General features: G+C 47.9%; 1 protein-coding gene across 2 annotated transcripts in view; it reads left to right on the forward strand.

Moving 5' to 3' along the window:
• ZC3H12B (zinc finger CCCH-type containing 12B) overlaps window positions 1-23,909 on the forward strand; it is a 254,397-nt gene that overhangs the window by 198,158 nt on the left and 32,330 nt on the right. The window contains exon 1 of one of the 2 annotated variants that reach the window (XM_056808716.1): window positions 17,901-18,066. The exons of the other annotated variant lie outside the window; for it this stretch is intronic. The gene's annotated coding sequence lies outside the window, so the exon portion shown is untranslated. Of the gene's footprint in view, window positions 1-17,900; window positions 18,067-23,909 lie in introns of those variants that run through there. 2 annotated transcript variants of the gene reach the window in all.

Raw genomic sequence — 23,909 nt, forward strand, 5'->3', positions numbered from 1 at the left:
TTAGGATGCAAGGAACTCCTGAGGTTTGCCAAGCTGAGATTCAAGGGCTTGGATTCTTGTCAAAGGAGCCACCTCACTTGGCCATGGCTAGTAAGACTAGCTGCTCTCTCCTCTTCACACTTCTCTTGGCCTTGGATAGAACAGACCAACATAGGGAACTGTGTTCAGGGTAGGGGGGGATGACAGGCCTGTTCCCATGTATAGGCTCCACTTGCTTTCCAGGAGCTGTGGACGGCAACTCGAAGCAGAAGTATCTGAGGTCAGATTTGAACCGAGATCCTCCTGTCTCCAGGCCTGGCTCTCTTTTCACTGAGCCACGTGGCTGCCTTAGTGTCAATTCTAAGACAGAAGAGCAACAAGGGCTAGGCAGCCAGGGTTAAGTGGCTTGCCCGGGATCACACAGCTAGGAAGGGTCCCAGGCCAGATTTAAACCCAGATCGTCCTGACTCCAGACATGGTGCTCTATCCACTGTGCTACCTAGCTGCCCCAGACTGATCTTTTTAAATACTTAAAGAATTGCTCCATTTCAGTTGGACCTTCCTTCATGAAAATAAAGGTGTCAGTTTTTCCCATCTGACCTCGAAGATCCCCTGAACTCTCAAGGATCTGTGGTCCCCTAATTAAGGACCCCTATTGGAGAGAGAAGGGCATTTCCTGATGTGGTGTGCTCCTTGGAGGAAAAACAAGAGTTCCTGCCGTGTCCTGTTTGGAGAATAAAGCCAGGATGTGCCTTGGACAGTGCAGGCCTGATGGGAAATAGCTTTTTCTTTAGGTAGCTTCCAAAATCTGTTTATCTTTCAGGGGGGCTCTAAGCCATAGGGCAGTACATTAAGGCTTGGAGATGGACAAAGGGCCCAGAACATCAAAAGGTGGCCTTAATTGCAATCCAGGTTCAGTTCCCCTCTAAAGGAAGTGCATGGACAATTGGAGTACTTTTAAGTGTTTCTCTCTCCTGTTGTGCTTGTGTTCTCTACATTACTTACGGTCCTTCAACCTCTTTCATTTTCTGTGGAGTGAAAGAAACCTTGTCTTTTACCTTACATGCATTTGGAGATTTGAGGGCTCGTCTGGGAGCTGCAAACAGGTTTTCTCTGCATTTGGAGAAACCGTCTACACGAGCTAGACTCAAGCTTTATTTTAGAGATTTCCCAGAGTGAGTCCAGAAGGGGCAAAGAACCAAGAAGGCCACGACCCTCTTGGATTCATCTCCCCCCAAGATGGACCTGATCTGTGTGGCTTCAGGGGCCTTGGGCCCACCAGAGGAGTGGAATGGGCAGGCAGCTAGATAGCTCAGTCCTAGAGATGAGAAGTCCTAGGTTCAAATCTGGCCTCAGACATTTACTAGCTGTGTGATCTTGGGCAAGTCTCTTCATCTCTGTTTGCCTAGGAGGCAGCTGGGTGAGACTGCAATGGATAGAACTGCTGGGCTTGGAGACTTAAGTTCAAATGCTGCCTCAGCTGCTTACTAGCCTTGGAACCCTGGGCAAGTCATTTAACCTCTGTTTGCCTTAATTCACTGGAGTAGAAGATGGCCAACAACTCTAGTATCTTTGCCAAGAAAACCCTGCGGACATTAATGTCCATGGGGTGGAAGAGTCAAACATGACCGAAGGACTACACAACAAACTGCTTGACCCAAGGTCAGCTAGGCAATGAGTGGCCTGACTGGGGGAGAACCGAAATGGGCTGCCTCTAAGCTCCATAGTGCTCATGGCGTATCCTGGGAACTTGGTGGTAACTGCTATTTCCCCAGTTTTTAGTAATTTCACCTAGGTTTTCCTAAAAAAAAGAACAAAATGCTATGGGCATTTGTGATATGTCAGAAGTAAAGTCTAAAGAGAATTTTAGCCTACTTTTAAGAACAAAAAGTGCTTCTGATTTAGATGCCAAAATATTTAACCTTCCTTGAGTCTAAGTCCCAAGGATCTCTCCAGTTTGGGCATTCATGGTTCAGTCTTCCCAGCTCCGATGTTCTATGTCCCAGGGTTCCTCTCAGGTCTGACATTATCCATTCTAGGATTGATGCTCTGAGGCCCCGCCCACCTCTGACACTCCTGTTCTGAGACCCATCTAGCTCCAGGTCTTTCAGAAGGTAGCCATTTTCCTTCTTGGTTAGCCATAGGCCAACAGATGTGCAAATGGAATCTGAACACATGTCCTGGCCCCCTCAAGATGATGAAAAGATCAAAGGAACGTGTATAAAGCCCTCAGAGCTCACTAGGAATCGGTAGCTTTCAAACACATGCTATGTTGTTATTTCAAACTCTGATCTATTGGCGTTTCATAGAGGGGAAGGGAAGTAGGTGTGTGAGCAGCTAATCGGCCATTTATCGACAAAAACAACCAGTGTCTCCCCTGCAGCACTGGCTGGAGGCTCTTCTTCCAGCTGCCTCCCTCCCTGTCTCCTCTGCGTCCTCCCACAAGATGGAGAAGGTGGAAGGTGCAGAATTCAGCCTGGGGTTATCTCCCGCACCCAGCAGAGTGGCTGCTTGCTGTCGCAAGGTGTCATAGCAACAAAATGGAATGCAGTGTTAGTGGCCATTGGAGTGCTGGAAATGCTTCATGATAATAGGAGGAAACTAGTCGTTTCTGGGAAATGTGCGAGTTCAAAGGAAAGCAGCCCCAGTTCTCTCGGGGAGAGGGAGGCTGCTCTACCTTGCTCAGCTCTGGAGATTCAGTGTCTAGTCACCTTAACAAAGCTTCATCTAGCCTGATAAAGGCATTCAAGTAACGGTGTCAAAGCATCAGAGCCAGATGGGACTTGGGCACGTGGCACAGCCAATTTCAGAGGTCAAAGGGACCTCTTCAGTCAGAATGCAGCCTCCTCTTCTTACTGAAGGGATTGCTTGGCGAGCTTTTTATTTTGTTCAGCTCTGTTCCCGTTCTCGGGGAAGTAAGTCTACCTGTTTCAATAGGATGCTCACAGGCTTCAGAGCACCTTTGCTTTAGAGCCAAAAGCCAGCCAGAGTCTAGTGAGACTGCCCCCTCGTTTTATAGAAGAGGAAACTGAGGCTCAGAAAAATCAAAGTGCCTTGCCTAACCAGAACACACATAGGACTCTGGCTCTAGAGTGAGAGGGATCTGGGAAAAGTCAACCAGTCATGTCCTGTCATTTGGCAGAAGAGGAAACTGAGGCTGAGAGCAAGAAGGAAGGGGCCACCCTCAAGATCACACAGGGCCTGGCCTGGATCCTTCTATGGGATGACATACTAGTTGGATTAAGTGGTCTGATCCAACTCTTGAGATTATGATATAATGGTCAAAGCCCCAAGTATTCTCTCTCAATCAAGAAGCAAGGATCTCTCGTGCACCTTTTACACTAATGCATCTTGGCTTATATGTATGGGCAAATATTGGGAGATGGGGCAGGCAAACTAGATTGGGACCACACTGTGGGGAGCTTCAGATGCCCAGCTAAGGGACTGGAACTCAATTCCAGAGGCAATGGGGAGCCATTGAGGACTTGCCATGATTGGAGTGAGCTGTGCTTTGGCAAGATTCATTAGCTAGCATGCACGGCAATAATTGGACAGAGAGATAATAAACATATGGGCAGATGGGAGACCTTTGCTGTAGTTCAAAATAAATGAATAAAGGGCACTGAATAAGCAATGGGAGGAGAAAGGGGAGGCCAGATACAAGAGACTGAAGAAATAGAAAGGACCAAGTTTGAGAAATGACAGATTGGATACGGTAGAATATAGGAGGGGGGTGGCATATATTTCAAAAAGGATCAGCTTTGGAATCAGATGGCCTAGGTTTGAATCCCAACTCTTCTGCTTGCTACCCCTGTGACCTTGGGCAAGTCTCTTCCCCTCCTGCAAATCAAAAGTGATGCCAACATTTAAAACCCAAGAGCCTGGGAGATTGGGGTTGCCTTTAGCAGAAATGGGATGGGAACAGTGGGAATAGCAAGGAGGCAAGACATGAGAGAAACAGGCCATCGCTGAACTAGACATGATAGAATTCAAGTACTATGAGGGGGGAGAGAGAGGATTTGAAGATGACTTTGGGGTTTAGAACTTGGCCAACCAGAAGGCTATAAGTAACAGTTGGGAAGAAGGGCAAGTTTGGGAAGAAAGACAGCTTGAAGTGATGGAGAACCATCCAAGCCAAAAGAACCAGCAGGCCATTAGGAGCCTGGCTAGGGAGACCTTCCAAGAGAAGTAGGCATCAAGTAGGTGACAGTTAGTTGTGAACATGGATGAAGGGAGAAGAGATGAAGCACAGGTCCAGTGGGCAGTAGGGATCCATTGAAGGATTTTGAGCAGGAGAGGCAGAGCTGGGTAGTAAAGGAAACTTGATTAAGAAGCCTGTGTCAGGCACAAGGGGAGAGCGTAGAGGCAGAGAGACCAGTTAAGAAACCATCCCAATTGTCTTGGCAAAGGGTGATGTAAATTGTGGTAGAGAAGGGGCCCTAATCTAGAAGGCCAGAGACCTGGCCAATCTTTACTAGTAATCTACGTTGCTTTAGGGCTTTCCAACTCAGACATTCAATGCCAGATCTTCTATTTCCTGGCTGTGTGATCACCCCAGTCAAGTCACTTCACCTCTCCAAACCTCAGTTTCCCTGTGTATACAGTGGGACTAATAACCCTCGTGCCCAGGATTGTCATGGGAAAAGTGCTTTGGAATCTGAGAAATGGGAGCTTGTGTGACTGAGATAGCAAACCCGCTGATCGCAGAGGAGGCATTTCTGAACTCCTGTGTTTTTAGAGCTTGGTGTACACTTTGTTTTACCCCCTTCATTTTATAGCAAATGAGGTAAGAGAAAATGCAGTGAGCTGATTTGGCTCTAGTCGCTCCTCCTGTTGACACAGCTGCTTCGGCCTGACCCAGAGAGAAAAGAGACCTACAGGGCACTTGACTGTGTTGGTACCCTGGTGGAAAAGAGTGGGGAGCAGAGCAGAGGAGAGGCCACCCCAACCCCTTCTCACCTGACAGCTGCTCCCCACTGCTGTGATGTCCCCACTCTCCCCTGTGCCCTCGCAACTTGAAGATCAGAGAAAGGACCGTTATGAGGGGAAAGATGAAAGGATTCATGGATCAGGGCAGTAGGGCCAAGGGTGGGGATGGGAATGTGGAGAGGCAATGTTGGTAGAGTGGAAAAGCACCACCCTAACAGTCAGGAGACCTTCACTCCAGGCCCAGTTCTGCTTCAGACTCACTGGGTGATCTTGGACAAGGCCCCTCCCTCTCTCGACCTCAATTTCCTATTTTCTGAAAGTGGCGATTACGATGTCCATCTGACTGACTTCAGAGATTTATGAAATTTCCTATCTGTAAAATGAAGGCATTCAACTCAATATATTTTATGGGCCCTTCCAGTTCTGGAATTCGGTCACCTGAGGAAGAAGTAGGCATAGCGGTACCATCTCATCACTTCTTTGGGCCTCAGTTTCTTCCTCTGAAAAATTTAGGAGTTGAGAACTCTGGTGGCCTCTGGGGACCCCTCTAGCTCTAAATCTATGATCTCATAGATTCAAAAGTGATGCCACCATCACAAAAGGGACTAGAGCAGTGGGGTTACCCGTAGTAGAGGCTGGTGACAGTGGGAATAAGAAGGAGGGAGTAGATGAGAGAAATGGAAGGTTGTGGAGATGGGATCGTTAAGACATGGGCAACTGATTGGTGATAGTGGGAGGAGGAACCAATGATTCTTAGAAGTTTGTAGAAAGAACACTGGACCAAGAGTCCGCAGCTTTATGATTGAGTTCAAGCTCAGCTTTTACTAGCCAAAGGCCCTGGGAAAGTCATTTCCTTCTCGGCTTCCCAGTTTCTTCCTTCACACAATGGCGTAACACTTTCTCTGCCTCCCTTCCCTTCCTGGTAGAAGTGATTGCTGACCCCCTTCCAGTGAGCTTCTAAAGAGGGTAGAGCTAGAGCATGGAGATCTGGAGAGGTAGCAGAAGAGCAGAAATGGGGAAATGTGCAGAGGGGAATTCAAGCTTGATTAAGGGAAAGATTCTTAGCACCTCCAACTGCCCAACAGTGGAACGGACTGCCTCAGAAGGTAGTGGGTTCCCTCACTGGTGATCTTCAAGCAGAAGCTTGTTGGCCATCAAGGTCACCAAGGGGATTCTTGGTCAGGCAGGGGATGGCCTGAGAGGTTTTTTCTAGCTCGGAGATTCTGAGAAATATCATGGAGATAGGAATTCTGTGCTTCTCTTGTATGTGAACGAAATACGTGGATGCAGATCTCAACCCTTCAATACTAGAGTAAATGGTTCTGTGAGCTACTGGGGCCCAAACCAACTCCCAAACTCTTCTGAATGGGGCCTTCCACCCTAGGAAGTGCTGAATCAGTGAGAATTGATCATAGGAGCCTGAATTAGAACTGGAAGGGCCCTCAGAAACCACCTAGTCCAACCCCTTTATTTTACAAAGGAGGAAACTGAGGTCCAGGGAAAGGAAGTGACTCATCTAAGGTCACCCACAGGAATCGAGATCTAGAGCTGGAAGGACCTCCAATCCAACCCCTGCATTTTACAAAGGAGGAAACTGAGATCCAGGGAAGGGACTTGTTTGTCCAAGGCCATACATAGGATCCTCATTCTAGAATTGGAAAAGATGCTACAGGGCATTTTGGCCTTGTTTTATAGAAGGGGACACTGAGGCCTAGAAGGGGAAAGTGGCTTGCAAGTACTACTTGAAAGTAGCCCTTGAATTTGCTCAGAGCTGCCAGAGCTCCTGCCCTGTTGGCATCACCTTCCAGAGCCCAGAGCCTCCTTTGTGCCATGGGGAAGCATCAGAATTCCTATCATCCTGTCCATGAAAGAATATGATGATAGCACTTGGGGATCCCAAAGCACTCCATGCATTGAAGTTGTGTTCTGTATTTCCTTTCTGATTTCTTCTTCCTAATGCTATCAACTCTCCCTACACGTACGAGGTCCCGGCTTAGCTCATGTGACTGCCTCCGTGCGCTGCCACCTGAGCTTCTTAATCCTTCAAGTTAAGGGAACCAAAGCCATCACTGCTCTCAGCAAAATCAAATTCCGGTCCACCCAACTGAAGCTGTTAAGCAGGGAGAATTCATTGCCACCTACATTATTACTTACCAGAGTTGACTTGCTCCGTTGAGAAACAGAATCTCACAAATTCGGTTTGCTGATGATTCACCGGCTCGAATCCATCGCGGAGTAACTACTGAACTGGAAAAGAGGAGCTGACAGGATCCTCCTGTGCATCTTAGCACCGGCCTACGAGAAATGAGGCAAAAAAGAAACAGGATTTTTCAACCATGGTTTTGTGCTCAGCTTCACGCCAGAGAGGCCACACTTCTTCTTCTTCCCCATGTGACTTTCTGTGGTGCTGGGTACTACGTACTGGCCTAATTTTGAGGCTTGCGGATCTCCCAATATCGGTTCTAAGGCAGAAGAGTGGTAAGGGCTAGGCAAATTAGACACTGGTGCACTACCGATCACCTTGAATAAATTCATTTTTTGGCTTAGCCAGAAAAACGTCATTAAAAATGTATTTCTTTTTTTTTTAAACCCTTACCTTCTGTCTTAAGAGTCAATACTGTGTATTGGCTCCAAGGCAGAAGAGTGGTAAGGGCTAGGCAATGGGGGTTAAGTGACTTGCCCAGGGTCACACAGCTAGGAAGTGGCTGAGGCCAGATTTGAACCTAGGACCTCCCATCTCTAGGCCTGGCTCTCAATCCACTGAGCCACCCAGCTGCCCCCTAAAAATGTGTTTCTAAAGTCTGTCGGTACGAGGCAGCTCTGTGGATTGAGGGCCAGCCCTAGAGAAGGGAGGTCTCGATGACTGAAGCTGAAGGCCGGATAAATAGAGTGTGAAGACACTGGGATTATTCAGAGTCCAGACCTGAATTCCCATTCAGGCTCTGCTCCTCACGGCCTTTGTGATCATAGACAATTCGCTTCCCTCTGATTCTGAAGGCCCCAGCCAATTCAAAATCCTTTGGTTCCAGTGCTCGGGACTTTGTCCATTCTCTTCAAAACAGCGAGTGAGCCCCTCACGCTCAATAGAAACAAGGCCCCGTGCTCGAGACTAGTGGAAACACAAAGATGAGTCACCATTCTTGTCGTCAAAGCTAAGGGCTAAGACCAGCGCGCAAACAGCTACAATGCAAGGTAGCTTTGCTCGATGCTGGGAGCAGAAAGGTCGGTGGAGTGGCCGAGGAGGGGGGCTCACAGCTGCCGGGGAGAAGAGGACTTACAGCCCCGATTGGTCTTTCAAGCACGGGAAGGATGTTGATGGCTGGAGAGGTCCCCGAATGAGAGGGGCCGAGGTGGGAAGAGGCCAAAGGCTGGAACGTCTGCTTTGACACGAAGAGCTCAAAGGGGAGACAATGTGGAGAGATTGATCTGTCCAGCTGGCGAGCTGGACATGCATTTGTGGAGAGTCTCATTTTCAATGCACCTGAGATGGGAGTTTGCAGCCCGAGGGAGCCTTTGAAGGGTTTGAATAGCGTAGTTATGCAGTCCGGAGGGCGCTGGGAATTGGACGTAAGGACTCAGTGAAGGATGGGCCCTTGGCCTACACACATCATAGAGGATCTTGGATAACTAACGAGGAATCTGAACAGCATGCGCAGAATTCTCCATCCCCTGCTTCTTGCTTTGAAGCTTACGAGATAACTCACCTCCCCCCCGCTAAAATAATGCTCTCTATCTACTCTCTTTCTGTATGTGTCTGTCTCTCTGTCTCTCTGTGTCTCTCTTCTCTGTCTGTCTGATTCTCTCTCTTAATACCTCACCTTCTAGCTTAGAGTCAATACTGGGTATTGGCTCCAAGGCAGAAGAACAGTAAGGGCTAGGCAATGGGGGGTCAAGGGACTTGCCCAGAGTCACCCAGCTAGAAAGGGTCTGAGGCCAGATTTGAACCCAGGACCTCCTGTCCCTGGGCCTGACTCTATCCATTGAGCAATCCAGCTGCCCCTTCCCTTCTCCTGTCTTAAAGCACCGTGATCTTTCTGAGGGCAGAAATACTGTGTACTGTGTGGTACAGGTGATGAATAGAAGAGGCAAACAGGGAAGGGCAGAAATGAGCATGGGATGAAGCTGTCAGGGCCGACTCCTTGGGCTAGGTGGGACTTGAGCTGGGACTTGACTTAGGATTTGAGCCAAAGGAGGTACAGGGAAGACAGTTTAGCCTGTAGGGAGGTGGATGAATGAGCCTACAGAATGGGGGATGGTGAGGAGAGCATGCTGGATAAAGAAAGGAGGAGAGCTTATTTGGAAAATGAAGGGGTTGACTTCCATCTCCAAGTGAGCCTCTGGTTCTAAAGCTTATGATCTTCTTAAGACCAAGCCACAGAAATTGGTCTTTCTCCTATAGGCCCTGGAGAGGCATGGAAGTTTGTTGAGCAGAGCAGTGACACCATCCAAATAATTCTTTTAGAGTCACTAAGTCTCAATTTTAAGGCAGAAGAACAATACGGGCTAGATCAGTGATGGTGAACCTTTTAGAGATAGAGTGCCAGGCCCTGCCCCCCCCAGCCTGTAGACTGAGTGCCATGCCTTCCCCCCCCCAGAGATTGTGCCATGCTCACCCCCCCATTAACCCACACAGGGTAAGGAGAAAATACTTCCATTAGGCTGTTGAGGGGAGGGTCATCGAGTATAGAGAAGGGGAGGGGCGGGGCCAAGCACTCTATTCCCCTCAAGCTCTGCCACTTGTGAGCCACCCACCTTACCCCTTTTGTGCTCCCATTGGCTGCTGGGCAGAGGGGAGGGGGATGTGAAAAAATGGCATCAGGAACAGTGGAGAGGGGGGAGGGAGCAGCTCCGCCCAAGGCCCTCTACCTTTCTAGTTACCAACTCTGGGGGGAAGCTGAGGACCCACAGAGAGCACTCTGTGTGCCATCTTTGGCACCTGTGTCATAGTTTCACCATCACTAGGCTAGGCAATGAGGATAAAGTGACTTGCTCAAGGTAACACAACTAGGAAGTATGTGAGGTCATATTTGAACTCATGACCTCCTGTTTCTAGGCCTGGCTCTCAATCCACTGAGCCAACTAGCTGCCATAAGTTGTTCTTAAAGAAGGCTAATCTCGTAGCCTGATATAGGATACATTGGAAGGAGAAAGACTAGAGGCAAGAAGGCCAGGTAGGAGGCTACTACAGTGACATGTGCTAGAATAGTTGAGCCAGGATTGACAGGATGGTGACATGAGAAGGAAAAACCATTTGCCTTTCTCCTCAAAGTGAAATGCTAGGGCAACTAGGTGACTCAGTCCTGACTTCAAATCTGGTTTGGACACTTGCTAGCTGGGTGGCCCTGGGCAAGTCACTTCACCCCATTACCTAGCCCTTGCTGCTCTTCTGCCTTGGAACCAATACTTAGTATTGATTTTAAGGCAGACTGTAAGAGTTTTTTTAAGTATTTTTTTAAAAAGAAGAGTAAGATTCTTTGGAGATTGGAAACCTAAGAATCTTGTCTGAGATATGAGTTCAAGTTCAAGCCCTGCTAGTCCTCAGTAGGTCATTGGCCCACTCTTCTTGCCAAAAAGGCACATTCACAATAGGAGTCCTCCCTTTTGTAAGAATCAAAGACACGGATCTTTATAAATCTAATGTATTGAGGAACATTCTGTCAGTAGGAGTGGAGGGAGGAGGAGTCGGGAGCCAGAAGGGAGCCAGAAAGTAGCAGGAGCTGAAAGGCCATTCATTCCCTCTTCAGGTTGTTGGGAAGTCTAGCAGAGGGTGAGCCTGGCAGGTTGAAAATCCACCTTTTGTTACTGGAAGTGCAATGAATTACTTGTTGAATCCATTGCTGGCATCTCCGGTTTCTAGCTCCTTATTTAGGATAAATGCATTTCAGGGAAAGGAACCCTTTCCTAGTAGCCTTCACCTCCCCAAGAGTTTGCTAGAATGGAGACCTGGCAGAAAGCAGGGCTTCCGGTTCTAGGAGCAGCTACAGGTAGGATGGCAGAGAAGAGATTCCCTAGAATCCTGGCCATGGCGGCTCCAAAGCCATGGCGTGCCCTCTGGCTCTAGACTATGGTGGGGTGTCAGAGCCAGAGGCAAATGCCGGAAGGCAGCCTCGACCCTGGGCACTGGGGCACTCACCAGAAGCTGCTTTAAGCGAGACCACTGGTTGGCCAGAAGCCACAATCCCAGCCAAGCTCAAGTACCTCTGATCATGGGATCTAGCCCAGTTGGTGCAGTGGCTTGGGGAGTGAATGTGGCCCAGAACCCTAGAATCAAGGAGCCAGCCAGGAGGAGTAAACAGAGTGAAAGAGTTGGAAGAAACAGAAAACTATACAACAGAGGACATTAGAGTATGTCAGACTAGGGGCGGGACTTAGAACAGGCCATATGACAATGTCAGATCTGGGAGGGCCTTAGAACACTGAATGTGAGAGCTGGGAGGAGCCTTAGAACACTGAATGTGAGAGCTGGGAGGAGCCTTAGAACACTGAATGTGAGAGCTGGGAGGAGCCTTAGAACACTGAATGTGAGAGCTGGGAGGAGCCTTAGAACACTGAATGTGAGAGCTGGGAGGAGCCTTAGAACACTGAATGTCAGAATTGGCAGTAGCCTTAGAACACAGGATGTCAGAAATGGGAGGGGCTTAGAACACTGAATGTGAGAGCTGGGAGGAGCCTTAGAACACTGAATGTGAGAGCTGGGAGGGGCTTAGAACCCAGAATGTTAGAGCTGGGAGCAAAGATTATCAGAGCTGGGAGGGGCCTTTGAACACAGAATGTCAAGAGTTGGCAGTAGCCTTAGAACACAGGATGTCAGAAATGGGAGGAGCCTTAGAACACAGGATGTCAGAAATGGGAGGAGCCTTAGAACACTGAATGTGAGAGCTGGGAGGGGCTTAGAACCCAGAATGTTAGAGCTGGGAGCAAAGATTATCAGAGCTGGGAGGGGCCTTTGAACACAGAATGTCAAGAGTTGGCAGTAGCCTTAGAACACAGGATGTCAGAAATGGGAGGAGCCTTAGAACACAGGATGTCAGAAATGGGAGGAGCCTTAGAACACAGAATGTCAGAATTGGCAGTAGCCTTAGAACACAGGATGTCAGAAATGGGAGGAGCCTTAGAACACTGAATGTGAGAGCTGGGAGGGGCTTAGAACCCAGAATGTTAGAGCTGGGAACAAAGATTATCAGAGCTGGGAAGGGCCTTTGAACACAGAATGTCAAGAGTTGGCAGTAGCCTTAGAACGCAGGATGTCAGAAATGGGAGGAGCCTTAGAACACTGAATGTGAGAGCTGGGAGGGGCTTAGAACACAGAATATCAGAGGTAGGAGGGGCTTAGAACACAATGTCAGGGCTGGATGGGCCTCAGAGGAGAAAATGTTGATGATGGAAGGGCAACCAAGATTGTAGGAATCTAATTGGGGCAGAAGGAAAGTGAAACATAGAACAAAAAAGTGAATTATCCTAAACCCACAGCGTGATCAGGAGCACAGCCCAGTCTCAGTCAAATAGAGTTGCCCCATGAAGCTCCCCAAGTGCTGGTGCCAGCCCAGCCCAGCCCAGCCCAGCCCAAATTCCTGGTACCTCCTATGTAATAACTTTGCGATATACTTACAAAACCCACTGGAAGCCACAGCGTTGCCCCTGCGGATTTCCAGGCAGCTATTCCCCCGTTAGAATGGAGCAGATATTAGAGAACCCGGGGAAGAAATTCCAGCTCCCTATGCCCATCAGTCCAGGCTCTGCACCCTTGGCTCAGAATGGCCCGGGGGCACTGAGGATATACGTGACTTGCCTAGAATTCCACAGTTAGTATGAGTTCCACTTAGGACCTGAAAACAGGACCTTTGGACCTTGAGGCCAATCCTCTAACCACTACTCCACATTGTCTGTCTACCTTCATTTTACAGATGGGGAAACTGACGATAAAGAGCTATTAAAAAGCTAGATAGCATGCAGAGAAGGGCAGGCAGGATCAATCAATCGACTAATAACCATTTATGAAGCCACTGTGCTGAGCCCTGGGCCTGTGCAAGGCGCCACGTTCTTGCCCTACAAGGACCAGTAGAAGGAACTGGGACTGTTTCCCTATTTGAAGGGCTAAACTGAAAATAAGAGTAAATGAAGGAGTGGAAAGAGTATCAGGGGAGGAGGGAGGAGGGAAGAGGTCGTCGCCCTGAGCTATGGGTAGGAAAGCCAAAGTTGCAAATTGAGGATTGGATTTAAGAAAATCTGCTATGAGCTTCCTAGAGCAGGGTTGGGTGCCCCACCTGGGGAGCCTCCTGGCTAAGGATGAGTAAGCCCTTGGTAGTCAGAGGTCTTCCACTGAATTGGACCAGATGGGCTTGGAGGGAGAGTGTCTCTGCAAAGGCAATGTGGACAAATAAATATGAAGCAAACTGGATTTGAGACCAGAAGAAGCTTCTGTCTGGCTTCAGGCACTGCCTTTGGCTTGGTGCTGTTGGCCCCAGGCAAGTCACTTACATTTTCTGATCCTCAATTTCCTCCTCTGGAAAATGGAGGCGCTTCCTTCTGGAGCCCTATAATCAGAGATGTGGAATCCTTGGCCAGCTTAGAAAGCGCCTCACACCTAGCAGCTAGTAAGGTGGCCAGGCTGGGGAATAATCAGTGTCCCAAAGGACAGGCTGGCTCTAATAAGGTGGCATTCAATAGGACAGAAATGTAAAGTCTCGAACTCAGGGGCCCAAAAAATCAGCCTTGCAGGTGTCAGATGGGGAAATGTCTGAAAAGGATCTTGGGGTTTAAGTGGACTGCAAGCCCAGTAGGGTAGGGTCAAAGCAAAGCAACCTCAGGACAAAGCTTCCTGGGTGCGGGTGGGGAGAGTGCCACTGCCAGCTGCCTTCTCACACCTGGAATTTTACCAGGAGGGTTAAGAGCCTTGGCTCTGACATTTGAGGATGGGTTGAAGTAACTGGGTATATTTAGCCTGGAGAAAGGAAGCTTCAGGGGCAACTTGATAGCTGTGCTCAAAGACTAGAAAAGCTGTCCCAGGAAGGAGGGATTAGCCTTGTTCTCCTGCCCCCTCCCCCCATGGAACTTAAGGGACCGAGCCGCAGATTCAAGGCTTGTTGTGGGGGGGAAGCAGCTGGAGAACTCAAGCTGGCCCAAAGTGGAATCGCCTGCCTCGGAGAGAGAGCATTTTCATTCACCCTCCTTGGAAGTCTTGCCCCCGAGGCTGAACGACCCTTTTTCCGCGTTGGTTAGTAAGTGGGATTTCCTGTTGGGTGGGGCTTGGACAGAGCTGGGATTCGCCAAGTTCCCTACAACTTTCACATTCTATGATCATGCAATTGGGAGATTATGCTATTATTAAGTGACTTACTTAAGGTTGCACAGCCAGTTGGGAACACATTTTGAACCAGAACTTTCTGCCTCAAAATGAAGGGTATTTTCCATAAGACTATGCCTTAGGGGGCTCTGTATTTCAGGGGGTGGCTGACACGAGAAATCATAGAACAGTAAAGGTCATCAGATCCATTCCCCTGATTTTACAGATGGGGAAACTGAGGCCACAGAGAGAAATGACTTGCCCAGATAGCCTTTTTAGAGCTGGAAGTGACCTTAGAGATCTTCAAATTCAATCCTTTTTTAAGTCAGAGGAAGCAATTGGGACTGGGAGGGAAAGGAGTGACTTGCCCAAGGCTACTATGTATATAACCAGTCTTTTGATTCCAAATACCCTTCCCTCTTCCGCTTTTCCCAGCCCTCCAACCCCCCTTCCGCCATCCCCAACCTAGCCTCTGGGAATTCATCATTTTAGGTCAAGGAACCACTCTAGGAGTGTCTGGGAGACTCCCCCTAGCTGCTCTACCCCAGACTCCTTTCATTCCCATGATCCCCCACTCCTCCAGTGCCATCAACTACTTAATGGGCTTCTGGGGAACAATCGGCATTTGCTCAGCTCCTATTGTCTTTGAGTAGCACAGCACCTTTCAAGCTCTGGTCCTTCTCTCCCCAGACAGGATACTCTGTGAAAATGCCGCTGGTTCCAGCCAGCCAGCATTTAGTAAGCACCTACTATGTGTGGGGCTCTGTGCTAAGAGACATAACAGTAAAAAGGGAGGAACCAGCCTTAACAACAGGGCCCTGTTAAGGATGCTACAAGGTGGAGCGGGCTAAGGTCTGAGGGGAAACTGAGGCAAGGACTAGGAGAAATCTGGGGTGAGAGGGACCCTCCTCTGACCTGACTCAGGGTTCCCCACTGCAATGAAAGCGCTGCTTAGCCCCCTACAAATAAAACAGACTCCCCATCTCCTGGAAGGCTCAGGAAAAGGGAGCTTCTTTGGGTCGCATTTGGCAATCTATCAGTGGGCAAATAAGCAAGCGTTTTTTTAGCCCCATACTTTGTCTTGGAATCGATATCTATTCCAATGCAGAAGAGCGGTAAGGGCAAGGCAATGAGGGCTAAGTGACTTTGACCAGGGTTACCCAGCTAGGAAGTATCTGAGGCCACATTGGAACCCAGGACCTCCCATCTCTAGATCTATCCACTGAACCACCCAGCTGCTCCTAAAGCATTTTAAAATACCTACTGTGTGCTAGATGCTGAGGAAACAAAATGTTAAATGAACTAATTCCTGAGCTTCACAGCAACCTAGTAGCATCTGTGATTGATGAGACATCAAGATCTGGGTTCAAATCCTGCCTCAGATGCCTCCTGGCTGTGTGATCCTGGCCAAGTCTCTTAGCTTCTCAATAAATATCCTTCTATACTCTGACATCCAAGTAGGTGTCATCTTCATTAGTGGAGGAAGTTTCCAATACCATTAGTCTGGGGTGTATATTTGTGTGTGTGTGTGTGTATATATATATGTTTGGGGGAGGGGTGGGACAAATGAGGCCCTCACCTCCTGGAGAAATGACTTGCCCAAGGCCACATAGCTAGAAAGTGGTGGGCCTGGCAAGGCTTCAAAATTGTATTATTGATTTATTACTCGTTATAACATATGATGTGGCTTGGAAGCACCTTTTGTCCTGAAGGATTCAGAAATAATTTAAAAACCAGATTTGTTCACTAAACTCCTTCACTTGCCACAGCAGTCCAGCTGAGACAGACTAGAGCAGCTGTGGAAGAGAGATGCTGAGAGACAGTGACTGAGAGATACTGAAAGAGAGAGAGACACAGAGACAGAGAAAGTGTCAACATAGAATCTAGAAGCCCCCAAGCTTGCCCTTGTTCCCTGTTCCTGGGAGAATCCACCCTGAAGGGAATCCCAGGCTCGAAGTTTCAGACTGAATAATGGGTAAAAGACAGGCCCAGTCAGGTGGGCCCAAGCCCAGTGACTCTTCTAGTCTCCAGAAGCCTCTCCCCCCACCCCTATCAGACCCTCCTTCAGAGGATCGAACTCAGGACCTTCAGCTTACCAGACTGACACACTGCCTAGAGTCACTGAGCGTGGGTTTGGCCCCACCTCTGAAACTGCAAGCCTGGGATTCCCTTCAGGGTGGATTCTCCCAGGAACAGGGAACAAGGACAAGCTTGGGGGTCTCCCACTGACAAGCCAGTCCTACAACTTGGGGCACATCAGATCTCCCTAGGTGACAAGCTTGGGGGCTTCTAGATTCCACATTGACAAGAGAGAGAGACAGAGAGAGACAGAGTCAGAGAGAGAGAGAGAGAGAGAGAGAGAGAGAGAGAGAGAGAGAGAGAGAGAGACACGCAGAGACAGGGAAAGAGAGACAGAGAGGCAACTGTACCCCAGCCCTAGGAAGGAAGTCTAAATAAACGCCCTTGTTTGAAACAATGGGGAGAATCTAAGAGTTCTGGGAGGAGGGTCTCCCCCTTGAGGCCCTCCAGTGTGGCTCACCCTCCCCATTTTTTGTTCAGAGCATTTGTTTCCCAGCACATCTCCCATTTGTTCCCGGAGTCTCTGAGGCTTGCCCTGCTGGAGTTGATGGATGACATCACAGCAGAGGTTCCCGAGCTCAGTGGCCCCTGCTGGCTTGCTCAGCCCACAGACTCCAGCAGCAGCTGTGGCAGAGAAATGGGCTCCATCCTTCCCAAAGCCCGGGTCATCAAAGTTTCTGAATTGGGAGGCCCAGAAAAGAAATCATACTCCCCAGCCTGCTTACCTAAAGGAAGAAGTAGTTTGCTGGTTTTCAAATGAGCCACTCACTTTCTCCATTGACCAGTGAGGGGGGGATGACACAGGCAAATTTCCCCTCTGGCTTCCTACTGTCTGCAAGAATAGAATTCAGAAGAGACAGAGACTGAGAGAGAGGGAAGAAGGACAGACAGACCGATAGACAGACAGACAGATAGACAGAGAAAGAGATGGTGAGGGGGAGAGAGAGAGAGACAGAGACAGAGACAGAGAGAGAGACAGAGAGACACAGAGAGACAGAGAGACACAGAGAGAGAGACAGAGAGAGACAGAGAATGAGAAAGACAGAGAGAGACAGAGAGACAGAGAGAGAGACAGAGAGAGAGAGAGAGAGGGACAGAGAGAGAGAGACAGAGAGAGAGACAAAGAGAGAGACAGAGAGACAGAGACAGAGAGAGAGACAGAGAGACACAGAGAGAGACAGAGAGAGAGACAAAGAGAGAGAAGGAGGGAGGAAGGGAGGGAGGGAGGGAGGGAGACAGAGAGAGAGGGAGGGAGACAGACAGAGAGAGAGGGAGAGAGACAGAGAGAGAGAGACAAAGAGAGAGAAGGAGGGAGGAAGGGAGGGAGGGAGGGAGGAAGGGAGGGAGGAAGGGAGGGAGGGAGGGAGACAGACAGAGAGGGAGGGAGACAGACAGAGAGAGAGGGAGAGAGACAGAGAGAGAGACAAAGAGAGAGAAGGAGGTAGGAAGGGAGGGAGGGAGGGAGGGAGAAAGACAGAGAGAGAGGGAGGGAGACAGACAGAGAGAGACGGGGAGAGAGACCGAGGCAGAGAGACAGAGAAGGAGGGAGGGAGAGAGGGAGAGGAGGGGGAGACGGAGGGAGCCCGAGAAACTCCTTCAGTGAGTCATGGAAGTAGGCGTGTTCTCTGGAGAAGTAGCTTTCTTAACACCTCTCCAGGTCGTCACTAGTGGCCAGAGAACACACATTCGCAGCAGTCACTCTAGCAGAAGGCAGACCCCTAGGGTACCGCGCAGCTCGCCACCATGGACTTTCAGAGCCCTTTCCCCAGCCCTCCCGTACAGCTGGCCGAGGAAAAGTGAGTACGCAACTCTTCGTTCTTCTTCCCCGGGGTGCCGAGTGCTCAGACTAGTTGGCTGCTCGCGGGCTCAGTTCGTTAGTGGGTTGGTTCCCGAACGCCGTTTGCTCCGCTCCGACAAAGGGGCTCGGAAATCCCGGCTCTCCGGCCGTTTGGCATCTCCAGCCCCCGAGATCGGAGCGGATGGGAACGTTCCAGGAACGTGTGAAAAATGTGCCAGCCAGTGTGCTGGCGGACGGGCTGAAATGCGGGCTGGGAGGCAGAGCAGACACAAGGGAGCGAGTCCAGCGGGGCAAGTCCGCCTTCTTGGAAACGAATCCCCGCTTCCCAGTTCCCTCCTCTGTCCTCTCCTGGATGCCGGGCTTGCTGGGATCTCGCATCCTCTTTCCCCGGGCCGCGGAGGTTCCCAGCAAAGCCCCTCACACCTCGCTCGGCTGGGTCTGCTGGGGAGAGCCGGGCTTGCTCCGCTTTCTTTCTAGATTCCGGGGACGTCCGACTTTTAAGGCTGGCAGATTGGAGGGAGCGGGAGCGAACGGCGACCCCCCCCCCCCTCAGCGAGCGAACCGAATCCCCAAGCCCCGGACTTCTTCCTCCCGTTATCTGCGGCGTTTCTACCTGGGAGCTGGGCGGCTGCAGCGGGAGGGGCCGGGAACAGGAAATAGATATTTGTCTTTTTTCTGCTCTAACTATTGTGTGTGTGACTGGCTTCCCAGGAATTAAAATGGAGAAGGAGTTGGTGCATTTAGACATTAGGCATTGCCCCCCTTGCTCGGGGCAGGGCGAGCTCTCCCTGCTTTTTCCAATCAGGGAAAGCTTACCTGATGCGCCCGACTGGAAGAATCCCTTGGCCTCCCCGGGCTCCGGCCCCTCTGGAGGGTGGCTGCCCTTCTTCCCCAGCTCCACCTGCGGATAAAGGTGGCCCGCCGATGGCCAGTGATGGAACCCAACCCGAATTAGATTAAGGAAGACCGGCCACAACTGGAGTTCTCCTGCAAGTTGGTCGGATTCCAAAGGGATTTTTTTGCTGGGATTTTGCACATTAAGTCCTGTTTCTAGCAAATATCAGTAGCTGAGGCTAGGGACCAAAGCAGTGGATATTTGAATCAATGAATGTCACAGCTGGAGGGGAACTTAGAACACAGAATGTCACAGCTGGAAAGGAGCTTAGAACACAGAATAGAGAATGTCATAGCTGGAGGGAGCCTTAGAACACAGGATAGAGAATGTCACAGCTGGAGGGAGCCTTGGAACACAGAATGTCACAGCTGGAATGGAGATTAGAACACAGGATAGAGAATGTCACAGCTGGAGGGAGCCTTAGAACACAGGATAGAGAATGTCACAGCTGGAGGGGACCTTAGAACACAAAATGTCACAGCTGGAAAGGAGCTTAGAACACTGGATAGAGTGCCACGGGCAGGGTCCAGCCTCACTCATGACTCCAGGGGTTCCCAACAGGTGGAACGATCAGTTAAGAAAATAATAAATGGAAGACAGCTGTATCTTTATGGTCATGGGAATGCTTTACATCTGATAGTTGCTCCACCATCTCCAGGCCTGGTGTTTATTTTTATACCCATTTTCTTGGCACACAGATACATTACCCAACACACAAACGGAGATAATTGGAAAAGTGATACATTAACTTTTAACAAATCACTTGATTAACATTCTATATTCTTGTATTGTGATTGCAGATTCTTGACAGCATAAAGGTTCCACACAAGATAAATGATTTCGTCACAGGTGGCTTAATTTTCTCATTACCCTGTGAGGAGTTTTGAGCTTACAAACAATCGAGGAAATTTAATTTTCATAAAAAGAAATAATTAAAACTTCTTAAAAGACAATCAACAATCATATCATTGAGGTTGAGGGGTACTGGGAACACAATTCAGATTTAATATTAGACTGGTCATTTCTCAGGGTTTACTAGGGAGTTTCTCACTGGCAAGTTACTGGTTTGTGAAGTCGAATCACTGAGGCATATTGAAGCTTGGTGCACCTGTACGTTTTATATGGGCCTTTATGATTGATTTGTGTGTTGGCTTCATGAGAATAGGTTTCTGTGAGTGGGAAAGTTTTGGGCTTGGCCTGTATTTGCGGTTTCACTGGGGATTGTGTACCTAAGTAAAAGTTAACTCATGATAGTCTTTTAGGGTTGGGTTTGAGGGTCTGATCTTTTGGTGATGTTTTAGAGAATTAGGGTACAAGTATTTTGCTCTTGCATTATTCCTTCTGAGACTAGGGGAAATAATAATCATGTCAATTCCATAGGTAAGGGATATTGATGAGAGAGATCATGCAAGGGGAACTGAGTGGGCAATCACATCTTACCAAGAGTCACTCTGTGGCCTCCTTAGCTACCACATGTGACTCTGTCAAGGTGTCATGCCCTGATGACTCCCAGCAATAGAGAATGTCACAAGTGGAGGGAGCCTTGGAACACAGAATGTCACAGCTGGGAAGGAGCTTAGAACACTGGATAGAGAATATCACAGTTGGAGGAGACCTTAGAACTGTGTCAAGGAAGTTCATCCCCTCCCCCTCCTGAATAACTTCACCTGCCCATCAACCATTCCTGACATAGTACAGTTTTGCCAGGTTTTGTGTCTGTGTACGTTCTGTACGTCAATAAAAGTCAAGGCTTTGGGCTGAAGAGAGGGAGAATCAGGAAAGACTTGGGGGGAGAACCGAGAAGAGAAGGAAGAAGGAAGAAGTTAGGAACAGAGCAGGCAGGTGAGAGGGAAGGAGGAAAAGACATGCAGGCTAGGGACCACATGGTCAAGTTACTTATAGGAATGATTGTCTACCCTTTCCAATAAACTTTATAAAATATATATCCGGGTAGAAATATTATTCCAATTCTTACAGAACACAGAATTTCACAGCTGGAAAGGAGCTTAGATCACTAGACAGAGAATGTCACAAGTGGAGGGAGCCTTAGAACACAGAATGTCATAGCTGGAAAGAAGTTTAAAACACCGGATAGAGAATGTCACAGCTGGAAAGGAGCTTAGAACATAGAACAGAGAATGTCACAGCTAGAAGGTAGCTTAGAAAAGTGTCACAGCTGGAAGGAATCTTAGAATACATATTGAACATAGAACTAGAATATCAGAGCTGGAAAGGAACCTTATAACATAGAATGTAAAAACTAGAAGGGACCTTAGAAGAGAGAATGGCTTAAGTTGGAAGCAAGTTAGTGGGAAAGTTAGAACTATCATCTAGGTCATCTGCTTCTCAGTGCAGTGTAGTACAATAGCTTTCATTCATTCATTCATTCATTCATTCATTCATTCATTCATTCATTCATTCATTCATTCATTCATTCCTCCAGCAAATAACCTCTCAGGTCTTTTGGTCCTTTTCTACCTGTTTTCTTTTTTTTGAACCCTCACCTTCTTTCTTGGAATCAATACTGTGCATTGGCTCCAAGGCAGAAGAGAGGTAAGGGCTAGGCAATGGGGGTCAAGTGACTTGTCCAGGGTCACACAGCTGGGAAGTGTCTGAGGCCAGATTTGAGCCCAGGACCTCCCATCTCTAGGCCTGGCTCTCAAACCACTGAGCTACCCAGTTGTCCCTCCAATGTAGTTTCTGTACCACTCTGGAAAACAGCAACTCGGGCCAGAGTTGTGTATTTTGCTAATGACAAAACCAGGCTCATATATTGTTCCCCTTCACACACTCTCAATTCTAGTTAACTGGGCTGTTGCCTAGTTCCTGTATACCACATTCCACTTACCACCTCTGCTCATTTGCCTCTGCTGCTGCCCTTCTCCCTAAACTGAGCTCCCTCCTTAGCTCTCTGCCCTGGGGGAAGATCCTGAGCTTCCTGGAAAGACTGGCCAGCTCATTAGTCACCTCCAACCTGAGGGAGGCCTCTCCTGACTCTTCCCAATTCGGAGCACCCTATGTGTGTATGTGTGTGTATCTATAGATAGGTAGATAGATAGATAGATAGATAGATAGATAGATAGATAGATAGATAAATAGATGGATGGATAGATAGATGGATGGATAGATAGATAGATAGATAGATAGATAGATAGATAGATAGATAGATAGATAGGAGCACCCTATGTGTGTGTATCTATAGATAGATAGATAGATAAATAGATGGATGGATAGATAGATGGATGGATAGATAGATAGATAGATAGATAGATAGATAGATAGATAGATAGATAGATGAAGAGATGGATGGATAGATAGATAGATAGATAAATAGATGGATGGATAGATATATGGATGGATAGATAGATAGATAGATAGATAGATAGATAGATAGATAGATAGATAGGAGCACCCTATGTGTGTGTATCTATAGATAGATAGATAGATAGATAGATAGATAGATAGATAGATAAATAGATGGATGGATAGATAGATGGATGGATAGATAGATAGATAGATAGATAGGAGCACCCTATGTGTGTATCTATAGATAGATAGATAGATAGATAGATAGATAGATAGATAGATAGATAGATGGATGGATAGATAGATGGATGGATAGATAGATAGATAGATAGATAGATAGATAGATAGATAGATAGATAGATAGATGAAGAGATGGATGGATAGATAGATAGATAGATAAATAGATGGATGGATAGATAGATGGATGGATGGATAGATAGATAGATAGATAGATAGATAGATAGATAGATAGATAGATAGATAGGCGCACCCTATGTGTGTGTATCTATAGATAGATAGATAAATAGATGGATGGATAGATAGATAGATAGATAGATAGATAGATGGATGTATATATCAGATGTATATAAAATCATATATAAGCTGTATATCATCAGATAGATATGATATATAGTCAGATCTATCTAATAAGATACATGTAATATATATAAAAGATGTAGTCAGGTATGTATAAGATAGATAGTCATAGAATAAGCTATATATTAGATATGATGGGTAGTCAGGTATATATCATAAGATATGTATCAGACATATGATATGGATCAGATCATCAGACATGTATTGCAAGATCTATAATCCTATATAAGATAGGGAGGTATATGTAATAAGATATATATCAGATATACATGTATGTATAAGGTAGGCAGTCATATAACCATATACAGGACCATCAGATATGTATAAGAATATATATAAGTTCTACAGGCATATATAATAAGCTAGATATCCGCTCTAGAAGATGTAGAGTCTAGGTCTAGAACATAGATGATTATAGTATGTAATGTAATAGCACATATATGTACATGCACTGATATTATCTGTGTAGACAGGCAGCTTCTGGAGGGCTCTCTCTCCCCGGGGCCTTGAATGTAGTGGGTTCTTAATAACTAGGTGTCAGATGGGTTGATCTGGGCTAAGAAAATTGTGCCCCGCTGGAGAAATTCCACCCCAAGCGTCCGAGTGCTATTTGTGTGTTTGGTGGGGGCAGCCTTCACTTCTCTGGTGCTTGGCTAATATCCTAATATCTGTGTTCCAGTGCTGCCCCCCCCCCATTGTTAAACGGACCACAGATAGTCTCCTAGGTGAAAAATCCTGAGCTGGCCCATTGCTGAAGGCCTCTGGGGGAGTGAGGAGCTCCTCAGCCCTCCTGGCCCCATTCCAGGGGCTCCCCAGCTCTCCCTGCACTTAGCCCAAATGTCGAGATTATTACTCAGCATATTTTTAAAGAGGAAAAGTAGTAGTAGCTCTGGAGCCTGAATGAATGTACGGTGAATAAACTCTATTTTAAGAATGAAGGCTGGGGCTGGGCTGGGCTGGGCTGGGCTGGGCTGGGCTGCTGGTGCCCAGCCTGCTGGGAAGAGCAACAGTTCTACAGATGCTTTGGGGCCCCTCCGGGCCTC

This window comes from Monodelphis domestica, chromosome X (assembly GCF_027887165.1).
Source record: "Monodelphis domestica isolate mMonDom1 chromosome X, mMonDom1.pri, whole genome shotgun sequence".
Taxonomy (NCBI): Eukaryota; Metazoa; Chordata; class Mammalia; order Didelphimorphia; family Didelphidae; genus Monodelphis; species Monodelphis domestica.